At 43.2% G+C, this 15889-nt stretch overlaps 1 protein-coding gene across 5 annotated transcripts in view; it reads right to left on the reverse strand.

Moving 5' to 3' along the window:
• Nucleotides 1-15889, reverse strand: part of ATP10B (ATPase phospholipid transporting 10B (putative)) — a 342867-nt gene that overhangs the window by 255114 nt on the left and 71864 nt on the right. Inside the window, exon 1 of one of the 5 annotated variants that reach the window (XM_054690977.1) lies at nucleotides 8285-8316. The exons of the other annotated variants lie outside the window; for them this stretch is intronic. The gene's annotated coding sequence lies outside the window, so the exon portion shown is untranslated. Of the gene's footprint in view, nucleotides 1-8284; nucleotides 8317-15889 lie in introns of those variants that run through there. 5 annotated transcript variants of the gene reach the window in all.

A 15889-nucleotide genomic window follows, 5' to 3' on the forward strand; every position in this document is an offset into this window, starting at 1 on the left:
AATGAAAATGCATACATTGTGTAAAAATGAAAAATGATGTAACAATATATATTAAAGAAAAAAATTAAAAAATACATGGTAAAACTCCATCTTCCTCATGATAATCTCCTTCAAATAAGTGACTTAGAAACCAGGAATCATATTTAAAGAAGAGTAACCATAAAGGAAACATCATAAAAGTTGTCACTTTTAAAGACAGACACTGTGAAGAGTAAAGGGGGAATGGAACAGGAAAAAACAAGTAGAAAATGATGAACACTCAACAAAAAATATTGCTATGGAGAAGATAAAATTATGACCAAGTTTGCACAGTGAAAACAATATAACAAAACCCTCTTAGGAAGCAATCATCACTAAAATCCAGAGATCAAGTCAGAATTCTAAAATCTAGAGAAGTGTTGTAAAAATACAGATGGAAAAAAGTCACAGAGCTGATTGGAAGCTATAGAAGGAAATAAAAATAAATTGGAAAGAAATAGAAGCTAAAACTGAAGTTAACACAAAAACCCATCTGAAATGGGCAACAACACAAGAGAACAAAAATTGCTATAAACACAACAAACCACAGAACACAGGAATGGGAAAAGCAAATTCAAAAGGATTAGTGAGTGAAATTACTGATCTCAAAGACAGATGGATTTATCAAAGATCTGTATAATTAGAGCCCCTGACAAAGAAAATGGAATTAGGCAATTAAAGCAAATATTAAGAATTTATATTTAAAATTTTCAGACACAGAGTATAACTTGAATATGCAGTTTGAAAGGGGACTCTGCATTCCAGAAAAGAAGTGACACAGAATGGCCAACAGGTTGACATACCCTAGTCAAGTTGTTAGGGGGAAAAGGATGTCCTAAAGCTAATTCCATACATGCATTGTAGACTCCACCCCCACTCCAGGCCAAAGTCAAAGACACTGAGAACTCCAAATCCCATCCCCACCAAAGGGAAGGTGCTGGGACCTGAGGGTGGGGTTAAGCAGCCAAGTGAGTATAAAGACAGACACGTGGGCTTTGGAGGGGTCCCCCGTTTTGGCTCTCCACCAGCTAGCAGCGTCTGGCCAGTTCTGAGAGTGCCTTTGGGTTTCCAGGTCGGCGGATCGGGTAGGATGCATTAAAGACTTTATTTCCCTATTTTTAACCTGAGTTGTACATTTTCCTTATTTCCTTTTCCCTTGTAAATAAACCTTTTATTAACCTTTTGTGTGTGCCTGTAGTGGAGTATTAATAAGTCCCTATTAAGCGCGTGGGTGAGGACCCACAGCCAGGAACCTGTTCAATATCAGGCTGTCCTATAACAAAGTTACTGGATGTCAAACATGAAACCACACACAATTCACATGCTGAATAAGATGGGGAAACAGCTTCAACAAACACTAGAAGACAGACAGCAAATCCTCCGAAATCCTCAGTATAAAAAATTTATCCAAAAACCTTAACCGCTCCCTCCTCCCCAGCCAACTACCAGTTGGTTTTTGACATGCAAGCATTTAGGGTCATATAATTCCCAAGAATTTTTACTAAAAAGTCTGTCAAAGAAAAACTTCAGCCCACCTTTACATATTAGTAAAGCTTAAAGCAAGAGTAAGACTTATATGAGGATGGACTGTATTTAACTAAAAGACTTAGAATAAACATTGTACAGTGATAACGTTTTCAGAGCAGAATATATATTTTAGAGACCTTGGCAAAAGTTGGGAGGAGAAGAAAAATGAGGACAGGTGGTATAAATACAGTGATATTCTCACATTTTATAGCTGAGAATGTTGAACTGAGTACTAGAACAAAATTAAACAAAAGCAATTATATTCCTATAAACTGAGATGAGGTGGTAGAATAAAGGGGAAAAGCAAAAATACACTAATTTTATCACTGCTTATAAGAGAAAGCTTATTAAAGAAGTAGAAGATTAATAATTATCGGGAATGTCATATTTAAGGTAATTACCAAAACATAAGGATAAACTTTTCAAATATACACAAAATCAGACCACATATTAAAATATTTTAAAATGAGTACTAAGCACAAAAACCCCATGCCCTTTACATTAAGCATATTCAAAGTCAGAGGAGACATGTATGGCTACTAAGTTACGTTAATATTACTTATAGACTCCAACAGTCAGTCAACTAAATGTCAATTCAGTAATTAGTGCTAGTTTTTCCCCCTACATTGAAAATAATAGATTAGCTAATTTGGGGGAACAAAAAAGGATTAACTTTCATTAATTAATATTTCAATTAATTAAACAGCTACACCCAAAATATTGGCAACTTCTCTAATAAAGAGTCACGTATTTTCCTTGAAAATGCCAGAAGACACTTCTGAGTCAAGTGTACATGTGCAAATGTAGTTATACTGAATAATAGGGATGAGGTTTGTTCCTCCAGAAAGGGAAGTAAGTGGTGCCAAGTTTCCATCCTTTCTCTTGCTGTGGGATTAGTGAAGAGAGATGTATTAGTTTTTAAGGGCTGCTGAAACAACAAAATACAATGGAGTGGTTTCAAGAACATAAAATTTGTTGTGTTAGGATTTTAGAAGTTGGGAAGTCATAGATCAAGGCATTAGCTGGGTTGGTTCCTTCTAGGGGTTGTGAGTGAAATCTGGTCCATACTGCTTTCATAGTTTCTGGGCTCTTATTGGCCATCTTTGATGTTCCTTGGCTTGTGGATACATCATCTTCCTCTCTTCCCTCATATCCACATTTTTTCCTCTCTGTATGTCCCAATGTGTACATTTCTCCTTTATAGGACACCAGTTATGTTGGCTTAGGAGCCAAGCTACTTCAGTATGACATCCCTCACCTTGACTAATTACATCTGCATGACTCTTTCCAAAGAGGTCATATTCTGAGGTACTAGGGGTTAGGACTTCACATATACATTTGGGCGGGGGCACAATTCAATTTCTAGTAAAGAAGAAGAGAAAGTGATAGTTTTGAGCATAAGGCAGAACTCCTGTCAAAGTCAACAAGCAAAACCCACTGGACACTTAAAATTATAGTAAAAACCAGGAAACATTGGTATAAGTAATGGTGTCACTGGCACCTCTTACAGAATTTCTGTCCTCCCTCCACCCCCAAGTAATTCTGTTTACTGATGTGTATCTTTGCATGAAAGAAGGTAGATGAACACATTAGAGCATGAGAACTCACTGGAATCCAAAAGATGCCCTCAATTTTGCAACAAAAACTTACCTAGTCTTATTTCTCTTCCCCTTTCTTGTGATTAACCATTAACTTGCTCCAAGTGCATTTCTGGAAACTCAAAAAACTGATTGTTATCACTCTAATAAAATTTCTCTGTGCACCTCTGCTTTTTGAGTACAGGCCAGAGGTGTGAGGTGTAAGAGGATTCACCAGAGACAGAGTGGGTGAACAGGACAGGTGGATGGACTGAAATACTCTGCTGAGAGGAGCAGCGGGCGAATCAGGAGAGGTCTGCTGTGCCATGTGGGTAGCTCCCTGGCTGGGGATCGAACTCTTGCTGCAGTGGCTGCGGATAGCTTCATGGGTTATGTCTTAACCCCTTGTGCCACCAAGGAGGCCCAAAAATGTAATTATTCTTGAGGTAGAGGAGGGGCATACTGGTCCTCAGTTATTTTGCCCTAAAGATATTCTGATGCTTTCTGTGAAAAGAGGAAGGCAAATTCTGGGGTTTCAAACTTACTTTCTAAAAATAGTTTTGTGAAAATGCAGAGGTGGGGTGCCCATGGCTAACTCCTTGTTGCCCAGCACCTAGTAGGGTGGAAGGGCTGGTTTACTCCCAGGCAGCAGGAATTTGCACAGCTGCTCACCAGACCACAAAGATGACTGGTCTCCAGCCTGCTTGATCAAGGAGGACGTCCACAGAACTAAAAAGTACTATTTCTCTCACCCCTCGCACCTCTGGTCTGTACCCCAGTTCTTGCATGCATAAATAAAAAAATCTTTTAAAAAAAGTACTATTGTAACACAAGTAGTTATAATGAGATTTTTCTATTTTAGTTTTCCACTGTATTGATAGCATCAAAAGAGTTGGCTGTCTTCATTTGGTGCTAGGGTATTTTAATTCACAACACATTCTAATCACCCTTCTAACACAGAGAAAAATACCACAGCTGGGAGTTTTAGTTAAGGTGCTATTGTTTACTTGGCATGTGATTATTATTTTAAAACTAAATTTGCTTTGACATTATTTTGTAGTTATGACAACTGATAGAAATATTCTATTTATGGAAGGAGCATGTATTTTTTTTTTCACGTTCCTGTATTTCAAATTTTTCTTTATTTTCTTTTATATATTTTTTACATCATTTTTCATTTTTGCACAATGTATGCACTTTCATCTTGGTTATAGTCCCCATACAATTCCTACCCCCCTTATTTTGACCCTAATCCTTCCTCCCCTCTTCCCCCATAGGTGTCTCTGGTTTATAGTTGCTCGTTGATTTTAACTTTATTATAATTAGTCTTTTTCCTGATTCCTTATTTAGGTTTTCTAAATTCCTGCTATGAGTGAGACCATCCGGTATTTTTCTTTTTCTTTCTGGCTTTTTTTGCTGAGCATGATCCCCTCCCGCTCCACCCATGTATTTTTTTTTTTTAATTGAAGAATCATTGTTTGACATCCTTACCAGTGTTTTGACAGTACAGCAGTGCCCTAGTGCAGTCACTGTAGTCTTCCTTCCGCCCAAGCACCCATTGTCCTCCAGCGCAGTCCACTGTGCTCTCTCCACCCCTTGCTCTCCCCTCTCCTCTCTCTGGATGCCTCAGTTCTGTGGTCGGCTTCCAACGGGTTGGTTTTACAGTGTGTCTTTGACCCTCTGTTTGGTTTCTCTATATTCCACATGTAAGTGACACCATCTGCTATTTCTCTCTCTCCTGGTTTCTGCCACTTAGCATCACCCCTTTCAGCCCCATCCTTGTTGCTGGCTGCCAATGGCATAAACAGGGGCAAGTAGCAAAAATAAATAAATAAATACATTTATTTCTTAAAAACTACAAAGTATCTGACAAAGTGTGGCAAAACTTGGAAAGGTGGCATGCAAATGACTAAAATTCAGGGCCCAATGAATTCATTTTCATTTATTCCAAAGGCGAACAAAGCCAGATACTTGGTTGGATGCGCCATAATTGTGTTTAGTCACAGGAAAAAGTTAGACTCTGCGCACAAGTCTCCAGAGTGTGGAGGGCAGAAAGCAAACCCCAGAGACGCAGCAAATTGCTCTATTGCAGGAATACCAGGAATAGCGCCAGGGCCAAATTCCAACCACCTTCGCTGCTAGTGGCAGCACCTCCCCTGTCTTTCTGTTTTCATTCCCAGCTACCCTTGCCTTATGTTTGATCCCACAATCCACCTCTGATCCTTTTGCGAATAGGCAGAGTATAAAAAAAGGGGGGTGATTAATCAGCATTTTTGAATAAATGAATACCTAAGTGAATGACTAACTAAACAGAGAAAACAGACAAGCTGAGAGGCAGCACTGCAATGCTCTGATTGTTCTCAGCTCTGGTTTTAAATAAGGAGGCTTGTGCAAGGAGCGCACTGTGAGGCTAACAAGGGAGGCAGTGCTACAGCCCAGGTGGGAATGTGAAGTCTGAAACGCAGGGGATTCGAGAACACACCTGTCCTCATTGAGGGTTTGTCTTCTCTCCAGATGCACATGCAGGGTTGGTAGATAAGCACATACCAACGACAGACCCAGAAATGACTTTTCAGGCAAGTCAGAGGAATCAAGAATCTACGGTGACCTTGCTAAACCCCAGGCTTAATTCTACCGATCCCCAGTTGATACGAACCTAGAAAATTAAAGTCCAGGTTGTCAGTGGAAAGGGGAAGGAAGTTATAAAGTCCCCTTGAGTGGGGACCAGGGCTGGATTTAATAAGGGAAATAAAACACATGGCAGGTCTTAGTTCTCTGCCCAGGAAGGGCATCAGGATAGCACCAAAGCTCTTTTGGGGACAAGAGAAAATCCCTGGTGGCCTCATGAAAGTCATTTTCATCCCAGTTCATGGGATGACTCATAAGCGATAGGAGAAAAATATCTGAAAATGTCAGAGGCAGAGCCCAGCGGAGCAAGAAGGTGGATGTAACCTCTCATCAACGCTCCAGCTTTTCGCACTCCTTCCTTGGCAATATCCTACTTTGCACACATCACCTCTCCTGCCTTCTACACGGGACTCTTCTAGAAGGCAGGGTCTGCTTCCCACTTGTGTTCGTATTGTACACAGTACCCTTTTCTGGAGAAGTTCAGGATGGAGCAGATCAAGATATGAATGAAGGCAGGCCTTCGAAAATTTCTACAGTAGATGTCTAAAGTCTTTTCCCCAAATGTCTGCAGTCAGCAGATACCAGACACTCCAGCCATTAGGAGAAATGCAGCCATCAGTGCAAAGGCCTCATTTCTCAAGACACGTGAACCCATGGCTGAGATAGTAATGTTTATATAACTGAGAATGGGAAGTATAGAGTGAGAAGGAGGACAGAGGTGGCTGCACAGAGAAGAATCAGCTCAGCTTTGGGGGCTGCTTAGAAGGGGAGCAGGGATGAAATATGTGGTAGAGGTTTTAAAGGGTGAAATTCCACAGGCAGAGGAAACTCTAGACAGGGTAATGCCAGGGAAAATTATACCATTGACAGAGTAGGTAGATGGGTGAGACTAGCATATGTTTTGGGGGCACTAGGTAGTTTTGAGGGGTCTAATAACATCTAGAACATAAATGTGTATATGTGAGACTGAGTGAGGAAGGGATAGGGAAAGAAGAATCTAACAACTATCTGGGCAGATTTTACAGACTCTTAAGAATCAGTGAAGTCACTAGGACTTGACCATTTGGATGGAGTAGGAAGGTGGTGCCATCTTGGTGGCTCTTTCGAATCTGGGCACAATAGTTCATCTGACCAAGAAATCAAACTTCTCTCATCTAGGATTGTTCTTTTCCTTCCAGGTATCTTGGGTGTACCATCCAAAAGAAGACTATAACAGATGACTGCAACTTGAGCAATGTCCTGCTGCTAGAATCTCATCCCAGCCACAAGAAAGGACAAGGTCAAGAGGGAGAGGGTGGGAGGGTTCCTTCTAGAACCCACTGTGCAGCTTTCCATGGGTTCACAATTTAAGGGAATGACCAAAGCATCTGTGTTTACTTTCCAGTGGGAAATGTGTGCCTCAGCAATCAAATACCCAGTGTTGATGAGTGGGACCTCTATTTCATGCGTGTCAGCTGATCAGCACAGAATGAGACACAGTATGAAGAAAAGCATTTGCAAACTCTAAGGGAACGGATTCAGGCATGGACATTCAACTGGGATTGAAGCTCTAGTGAATGGGAACACAAGCACGCAATGAAGAAAACACCAATGAGGGCTCCTCATTCATCTGATCAAAACTGATCCCTTTCACTTGACTAAGAGACCCCTGGATCTCCCACACCTGCTGGCAATTCTTCTCCAACCTCAAGCCGCTAGGTCCCCATGACTCTTGTAACTCAGCCACATGGCCCTCCTAGCTACCCTTTGGACATAGGGGTCATGTGCCTTCTTGGGGGCCTTTCTCTTGCTGTCCTGGAGTCTGGGCTGCTCTACCTCCAGGTGAATGCTTTCCTGATGCAAGTCCCTGGGAATCATCACTTCCTCAACATCCTACACACAGCATCCTACACACATCTTTCACACATCCATAACCCTTTGCCACCTTCCAGCCTCCATTAGCCCCCTCCTTCCTTTTCCTACTAGGCACTTATTAACTGCTAACCGATCACATAATTAACTTATGCTGGGAGGCAGAGATCTTTGCCTTTCGTTCTCCACAAAAATCCCAGGCATCTCAAATAGCACCTGGTAATGCAAGAGTCGCTCAAATATTTGTTGAAGGTGATGAAGGTGAAGGTCTTTTGTGACTCACAGGTGATAAGCGACCTGTAGCCGGGGCACAGATCACAGAGTGGACTGGTCTCCACACCCATGAAGGGGCAACCCTGGCTCCTGGGCGGTTACTATTATAAATATGTGAGAAGTGGTGCCCAATTAGAGAGTAAGGGAAATGTATTTACGCTGAGAAATTAATCAGCATAGGGTGGAACTGGGTCTCTGGATGCCCAGAATTCTCTCAACCATACTGAGTAGCCAGCCAATGCCAACCTTCCAACAGTCCTCACCCATGGATTTCCCCTACTTTTGCCCTCTGATTCTTAAAGCTTCTTCTAGGGCAGTTGAAATCCACTGTCCAGTGTGCTCAGCTGATAAGAGGGTCTAACTCTTCAAGACAAAACCTGCTTTTTGCAGAAGCAACATCTGCTACTCACCCAGTGGCAGCACAGCCCACAGGGACTCTCGGAGTGTGACCCAATCTCATGGCATCCTTCCATGACAGAAGTCAGCAGCTGGCTCCCCTGCATCTCTTCCCATGCCAAAGCAATCCCTTTTTCAGGCTGCAGTGAATAGTTGTATTTTTCAAAAGGAAATCCATGAATTTATTCGCACCTGGTACAAGCTACACAGTGGGGACACATTAGGGAACAGAAAGTGCCAACAGAAGTTGGGTAGAAGGAGGAGAGACAGCAGATACATCGGGGATGGTAAGGGGTAGGAGGGCAAGAAATTTGGGGCAGTGGTGGAGAGACCAGGGCGTGTGAAGTGTTTTTAATTCTTTGATGACTCTGACCAAAATCCTGACTATGGCCAACAAGGCTGTGTGACAGGGCTCTGGCTGCCTTTCCAGGCTCATTTGTAACAGGCTCCTTCCATGTTTACAAGCCAGACAAGTAAGCTTTCTTTCAGAGCCTATCCACAGCCATGGGATCTCCTGCCACTGGGCCTTTGCACTTGCTATTCCCTCTGTTTCCTCTCCTTCTGCCCCATTCCCTAAGTAAATTCATTCAGAAGATTCCTAAAATGAGACCTCATCCAGGAAGTCTCCCTGACTCTCTTTGGCACCATGAAGCTTCTTCAGAATAGTCATCACATTCATAATTTACAGTCCAGTGTGTATTTGGTTAATGTCTGTTTCCTGCACTAAAACTTAAACTCCAGCAAGGTGGGCACCCATTGTGAATTATTAGGCTCATCTAGATAGCAGCTAACATACTAGGCATTTAACAAGTACGTATGAAGAAAGATTATCTAGAGGGTTTATGTGTGCATGTGTGTGTAGTGTTAAGCTGGGCATTTCTGGTGCTCACCATGGAATTTTTCTTTGACTGAGGTACAATTTATGTAACATCAAGTTATGGGCCTCCCTGGAGGTGCAAGGGGTTAAGATGCAACCAATAAAGCTGTCCACAGCCTCTGCAGCACAAGTTCGATTCCCAGCCAGCTAGGGAGCTACCCACATGGCGCAGCAGACCTCTCCTGTCTTACCTGCTGCTCCCCTCAGCAGTGTATTTCAGTCAGTCTGCCTGTTCTGTTCCCCACTCTGTCTCTGGTGAATCCTCTCACCCCCCCCATACCTCTGGCCTGTACCCCAGCTCTTGTATGCATAATCTCTAAAAAAAGTTTTATATAACATCAAGTTAAACATCTGGAAAGCACAGTGACATTTAGTGCACTCACAATGTTGTGGGGCCATGCCATTTGTCTACACCCCTCCTGTTCTGACATCAAGAGGACAACTTGTGCCCCTCCCCCAGACACTGGCAACCAGGAATCTGTTTTCTACATCCATGGATTTGCCAATTCTACAGTATTTTTGTAAGTGGACTCAAACAATCTGGGATCCTTTGTGTCTGGCTTCTTTTCCCTTAATATACTATTTTGGGTTCACTGTATTGTAGCACATATCAGAAATTCATTTGTTCTTATGTCTGAATGACAGTTTGTAATAGGGCTCTGCCACATCCCATCTCTGGTCAGGTTAGGGACATGGGGGTTGTTGTCACCCTCAGAGACTGGACCAGTGCTGCTAGGACCCTTCATTTACAAGTCTGAAGATTTCCTTTCTGCATTTTTATTTTATTTTTTTAAAGAATTATTTATTTATTTATACAAGCACTGGGTACAGTCAGAAGCGCGGGAGGGTGAGAGAATTCATGAGAGTCAGAGCGGAGAGCAGAACAGGCAGACTGACGAAGTACACTGCTGAGGGTAGCAGCGGGTGGCAGGAGAGGTCTGCGTGCCATGTGGGACCCTCACCCTGTAGCCGGGGATCGAACCGGCACTGCAGAGGCTGTGGGCAGCTTCGCAACCCAGCGCTCAACTGCTGCACCACTGGGGAGGCCCCCCTTTTGCATTTTTAAAAAACGTTTTTGAGTGATCCTGAGGAATGGCATGGCTGGATCACATGACCCTCAGATGTTTCACGTTTGATGCCTTTGTGCTCATATATGTACAGTTGCTGAGCTTCACTCTTTGCTAGAATTGTTTCTTGACTCACCTGTGCACAGCAACCTCCGGCACACCCTGGGGGCCATCTCAGGGCCTCCATCCCTGTCGCAGAGTCCCCCCACATGGCCCTCACCCACAGGCATTTTCTCCATTACCTCTTTCCCTCAGTCTATGTCCTATATTCTTTTCTTTAGTTTTTTTTTTTTTTTTTTTTTTTAAAGCTATTAACCTGCACCAAGGCTCACAAACAGCTCCAATGGCCCTGGCAGCAGATTTGCAGATGAGTTTTGACAGAAAGCACCATGTCCCTTCACCCAATGGATTTACTTAGGTAAGCTATTCTTGAAGTTTTGTAAACTTGGGAAAGCTAACTTCAAGTCAATTTTCTCATCTGTAAAACAGGAAAAATGCAAAAGAGACAAAATGTCTGGAGTTACACCTGAGGATAGTATGCTTGAATCTAAAATAATTATCATTTTTTTTTCGAGGTAAGTTGCTGCAGTATAAAGAGAATTCCTTAATATAGCTATAATTTTCATAATTATTCATGACTGATTTATTTTTATTGGAAAATTGACATTTTCTTTATTGATGTGTTAATGACAAGTGTCAATTTCAACAGATCAGATTGTACCACTTCTCTGACCAAAAGTTTCCTGTGGCTTTTTACTTCATTTAGAATAAAACCCACCACCTTCCAAGGGCTCCCAGGACTCTGGCTCTCTCCCTGCCTTCCTCTCTAGCTATTTCTCAGGCCATTCTTCATTTCTCCCACATACCATCAAAGCTGGCCTGCTGTCCCTGCCAGGCCCTGTTTTCTTTCTTTCCTGCCTCAGGACCTTAGCATGTGTTGACAACCCTCCTAGAACCTCACCCCCAGGCTCTGAAGGAACCCCTATCAGCCTGGTTAACTGCTTCTGATCACAGAAGTCATTCTCTGCTTAGTGTTTCTACAGCACTAGAGACACTCCTGTGAGTGTCTCCTGTGAGTGCAGAGGCTAAGAACCCTGAATGCATCAATGTTCTCAGTGCAAACCTTTCCAGCCCCAACAAGAATCAGAAGAGTGTGTTGTGTTTTTCCCCTAAAGCAGTCAGTGCTCAGATGCACGCCCAGCAGCTCCTGCAGAAAACCACCATATCCTGTGTAGTCACTGACCCTCCTCTTCTGAGTCCCACTCTGTCTCCCAGTCTGTTCTCAAGTGTAGCGGACCTCCAGTTATAGCCAGGCCTCTCTTCTCCCTAGTGCTTCCTTTCCTTCCTCCCTTTTTCTCTGCTCACATTTTCTCCCTCTTTTCTTCACGTTCCATTCCTCCTGTAATCATGAAAATAAGTGAGCCTCTGTCGAACAGTCTGGGTCAACCACTTTACTTACGTTATTCTAGTTAATACTTAAAACCACTGCTGGAAGCCACTGCCATTACTGTTCCTATTCTACTTACGAGGAAAATAATGCTGGCCAGATCCAAGGACTTGCCTGGTGTCAATGAGAAGCTAGAATTTGAACCTCTAACATCTCCTGACTCCAGAGTGCTTCACTTCCAGAGACATCCCTCCTTTATGATTTCTCCCAATTTCCCACTTTCTTTTCCCCTTATGCATGTGTTAATGTATGTGATTTCTCCACTAGATGAAGTATCACATATTTTTCAAAATTAACGTGGTAGAATCTATTTAATAGCATGGAAAATGATCAAAGCACACCATAAGATATAAACCATATTCACAATCAGGTGCTCTGTGATCAGCACTTGGGTTTACAGTAAATTAGAATCATGTACACCAAAGCATGCCAGTGTCACCTGCATCAGGAGATCATGGATGAGATTTACTTTTTTGGTGTATCTGTATTTTCTTCAATATTTGTGATGAACATCTCTGACTCATGCCATTGAAAAAAGTACAGGAAGAGTCTAAAGAGTTTCAATCCTGTAGAGAGGGAGATGTATTTTTCTTTTTCTCATTATACTTTTGCTTTTCCACTAGTGAGGGGCATTTCTCTCCCAGAAGAGAAAAGCTAAGTGTTTGTTCTAGGATATTAGAAAAATCTCAGAGGTGTAAATCAAAAAGTGTATAAAGCAAAACTCACTCCTCAGCTCAGAGTGGGGGCTTTTTATGTCGGGGTGACCACAGGCAAATGGGGCGGAGGGTCCTCTCTCCTGGGAAAGCTTTGCAAATGCCACAGGCTTTAAATGCAGCATTCTACCTGGGATTTTCCTCATCTCCCTCACCCCAACCACCTCTTTTCTTCTGCTTCTGAGATTGGTGTTTCCTTTTCTACCTATCCTATAAGATCCATCATTGTCTGCTCTGAGGCAAAAAATTATTAAAATCTTAGCAAGAAAAAAGAGTGTTCTTAAAATTTTACCTTAAGTTCCTTATACTTTTATTTATAATAGCCAAATAATGGAAACAACCTAAGCCCAAGAACAGAGAAGTGGATTAGAAAACATGGTCTATATGCACAATGAAATACTATTCAGATATAAAAGGATGACAGCTTGCCATTTGTGACAACACAGACTGACCAGAGGGGATTGTACTAAGCAGTCAGAAGAGGTAAATCCGAAGGAAAATAAATACCAGATGATTTCACTCATGTGGCATTTAAAATAAAGCAAAGAAACAGACAAAACTAAAACAAACCCTAGAAACCTGACTGAGGACTGAGGCATGTATGGCTGGCCTTGTGATTGATCTGCTTGGACCAAATAGAAACAAATCCATCGCCCTCAACTTCTGAGTCCCCAGTGACACCCTCACTCAGCAACATGAGGGATGGTGGGCAAATGTGCAGGTGAGAACTAGTGGGTCAAAGTCTCCTGATAATGGAGAGCTGCCAGGCATTTGAGAAGATAAAGAATGGCAGAGTGGAACATAGCTTTGAAGTCTGCTCTGGGGAAAAGGAATAGCGCTTAACATGTAGAAAAAGAATATCAGGGCAAACACTAAAGGTGACTGAGAAAAATAGGGGCATCTTTTCTTTTCCCAAATGGTCATAGATCCTTTGATGGCAGTGCCCAGTTTTCCCTGATTCCTTTTTTCCCTGCAGGACCTGTCAGTGTGTCAGTGGGTCCAAACACCTATCAGATAACTGATTATTCAATAATTAGAACTGGGAGTGACATTGTTACTGCCAAGTCATGTTGACAGATAAATGATAAGAAGAGTACAAAATCAGATGACTGGAGTAGGTCCTGTGTGAGCCTTGGAAGTTTGTCACTAGTAATTATCATCAAGCACACACTTCATGTGTGGGAGTGCAGGTTTCCCTCAGTTTCTGAAAGTAGTGTTCCTTTTAACACTTTCATAAGCCAAAGTAATGGAATGTGAAGAAGCTAAATGCTATTTTTCCATTTAGTCTGAAAAGAAAAATCTTCTTCACCTTTCATTCAGGCAGAAAAAGTAGGGACTAATGTAGGTATTTTATAAAAGGGAGAAATAGGGTAGTGCAAGCTTTTGAAAAGTGGGGGATACCTGTAACCAGGGAGAATGAGTCTACCCTTGACGGGTGCTAGATGTTGACTGCTTATGAAAGGAAATGGTTTAAATCATGAGAGAAACTGGACACATCCAACTATCACTCAGCTGAAAGTTATTAAGTAAGCGCCATGTGAGGTTCTGCTGGACAAGAGATGGGGGGTGTAACTATGTGTGTGAGTGAGTGAGTGAGTGAGTGTGTGTGTGTGTGTGTGTGTGTGTGTGAGAGAGAGAGAGAGAGAGAGAGAGAGAGAGAGAGAGAATGAATATGAATTAGAATAAATCTGCCCTCTTGGAGTCTAGAATGAAGATCGGCTGTCTTCCCTCAGATGCTAGTAATACACGTAACTATTAACAGTGAAAGGCTGAGAGTCTTACTTGCTCCCTGATATGCTACAGAGGAAGGAGTCTTAGCAACTATGTGGCCTAATCATTACCACTCATAGAGGGGGACACAGGGCTTAGAAGGACCAGTGTGCTCTGGACTCTGAGCTTGCTCTTGTCAAAACCAAGGTCAGAACCTGGTCTGTGGACTGGAAGTTTCTAAGTGGCTCAGCTGACTCGGGGAAGACAGGCCTGTGCCTGTTCTTAATACAGTGACTCTGGGGTGATGGCAGCAGTGGGTTTGTGGGTGTCTCACCCTCCCAGCACGTGGAGAGAGGGGTGCTTCCAGCAGGCCTTGGGGTACAGGTCTCACAGGCCCCAGCATGTTCTTTCTGCATTTTGAGTTGACTTCATGGAACACTGGAGGGCCCTAAGCCACTTCCCAGTAAATAGAGACCATGTCACCACACACATCTGCTCTCTCCTGTAGCACAATGTGAGAATCACTGACCATTTCATGGTCAGCTGGACATGAGATGGTACAGAAGCCTTGACATGATTTCAATATCCTTATGTCATTCTACGTAGCTTACTGTTGAGGAAGCCCAGCCGTCAGGAAGAGTATCCCTCATGTCACACCATGCCCTGGTTACGCCTGACCGGGTGGCAGCCTGCTTGCTCCCCTGCTGCAGGTCACACACCCAATCACAGGAGCAGAGTGTGGCCCCCTGCCTGTCCACCTCATGCTTTCCTTGTCTGGAAAGGAGTTGAGGGTGGTGAGTGTCAATGAGAGGGACTGGCACCCTGGGTGAGGAATCTGTCTCCCCGCACTGGCAGGTCCTCAATGGCTGTCGGTGAGGGCTGGTACTGCCTGGTGACCCATGGAGGTCAGGAGATCACTGGGAAGGGGGCTTGTCTGGAAACACAGGCTTGAGGACTCTGTTCTCTGCTTCCTCTGAGGACACCATCCTGAGCTCAGCTCCAGGACCCAGGAAGAGCTGGGGCTTCTCACTGGATATGAAGTTGGAGATGCTTGCCTACCTTTTCAATAGGGCTTAAGTTCAGAAACCACAGAAAGTTCTAAGAGGAGTGGTTAACAGCACAGAGTTAGCTCTGGTGGCAGATGGCTGTGTAGGGGTCCCCTTCTTGCCAGTGGAGTGAGATACTTGGTCTTAATGAGCCTCCAACTTTGTCTGTAAATTACACAGCAGTAGCTCCAGTGCACCAGGTGACCATGAGAGGCAGGTGAGGCAGTCCGGTGATATGCTGGGCTGGAATTTAGGTCTTCCAGCACATGCTAGCTCTTCCCATTCTGAGTCTTCACAATCAGGACAGAAGCAAGATGGACAGACAGCCCTGACAAGGCCATCATTAGAATCACTGTTTCTCTGTCCCTGTCTGTCTGTTTCTCCAAATGTGTTTGTGTGTGTGATCTGTTAGCTACAATATGCATTTTAGTTCATGTGAGACCTTGTCATGTCTCTCTGCCCCATTTGCCATATATTCTCTTAGGCAATATATGTATTTGTCACCTTTGGCAAGAGAGAAGGAAAGGAATGAGAAGATTCTAGAATTATATAGAGCAACCCATCTACAAAGTTCAGAAGAGCAGTTGGCACATAGCAAGCACTCTGCAAAATGACAGCTACAGTCATCCTGAGAACTTGGAAGCTGCTGCTGCATCTGTTGCCAGCACTGTGTTTTTTTTTCACAGATACCTCATGCTTCCCTTAGCGGCCACACGAGACGGCGTGGCTTCCCTTGGTGCTGGGATCTGAACTCTAAGT

The sequence above is a fragment of the Talpa occidentalis genome, unplaced genomic scaffold (genome assembly GCF_014898055.3).
Source record: "Talpa occidentalis isolate TD23 unplaced genomic scaffold, MPIMG_talOcc4v2.1 talOcc4.9, whole genome shotgun sequence".
In the NCBI taxonomy this organism is placed as follows: Eukaryota; Metazoa; Chordata; class Mammalia; order Eulipotyphla; family Talpidae; genus Talpa; species Talpa occidentalis.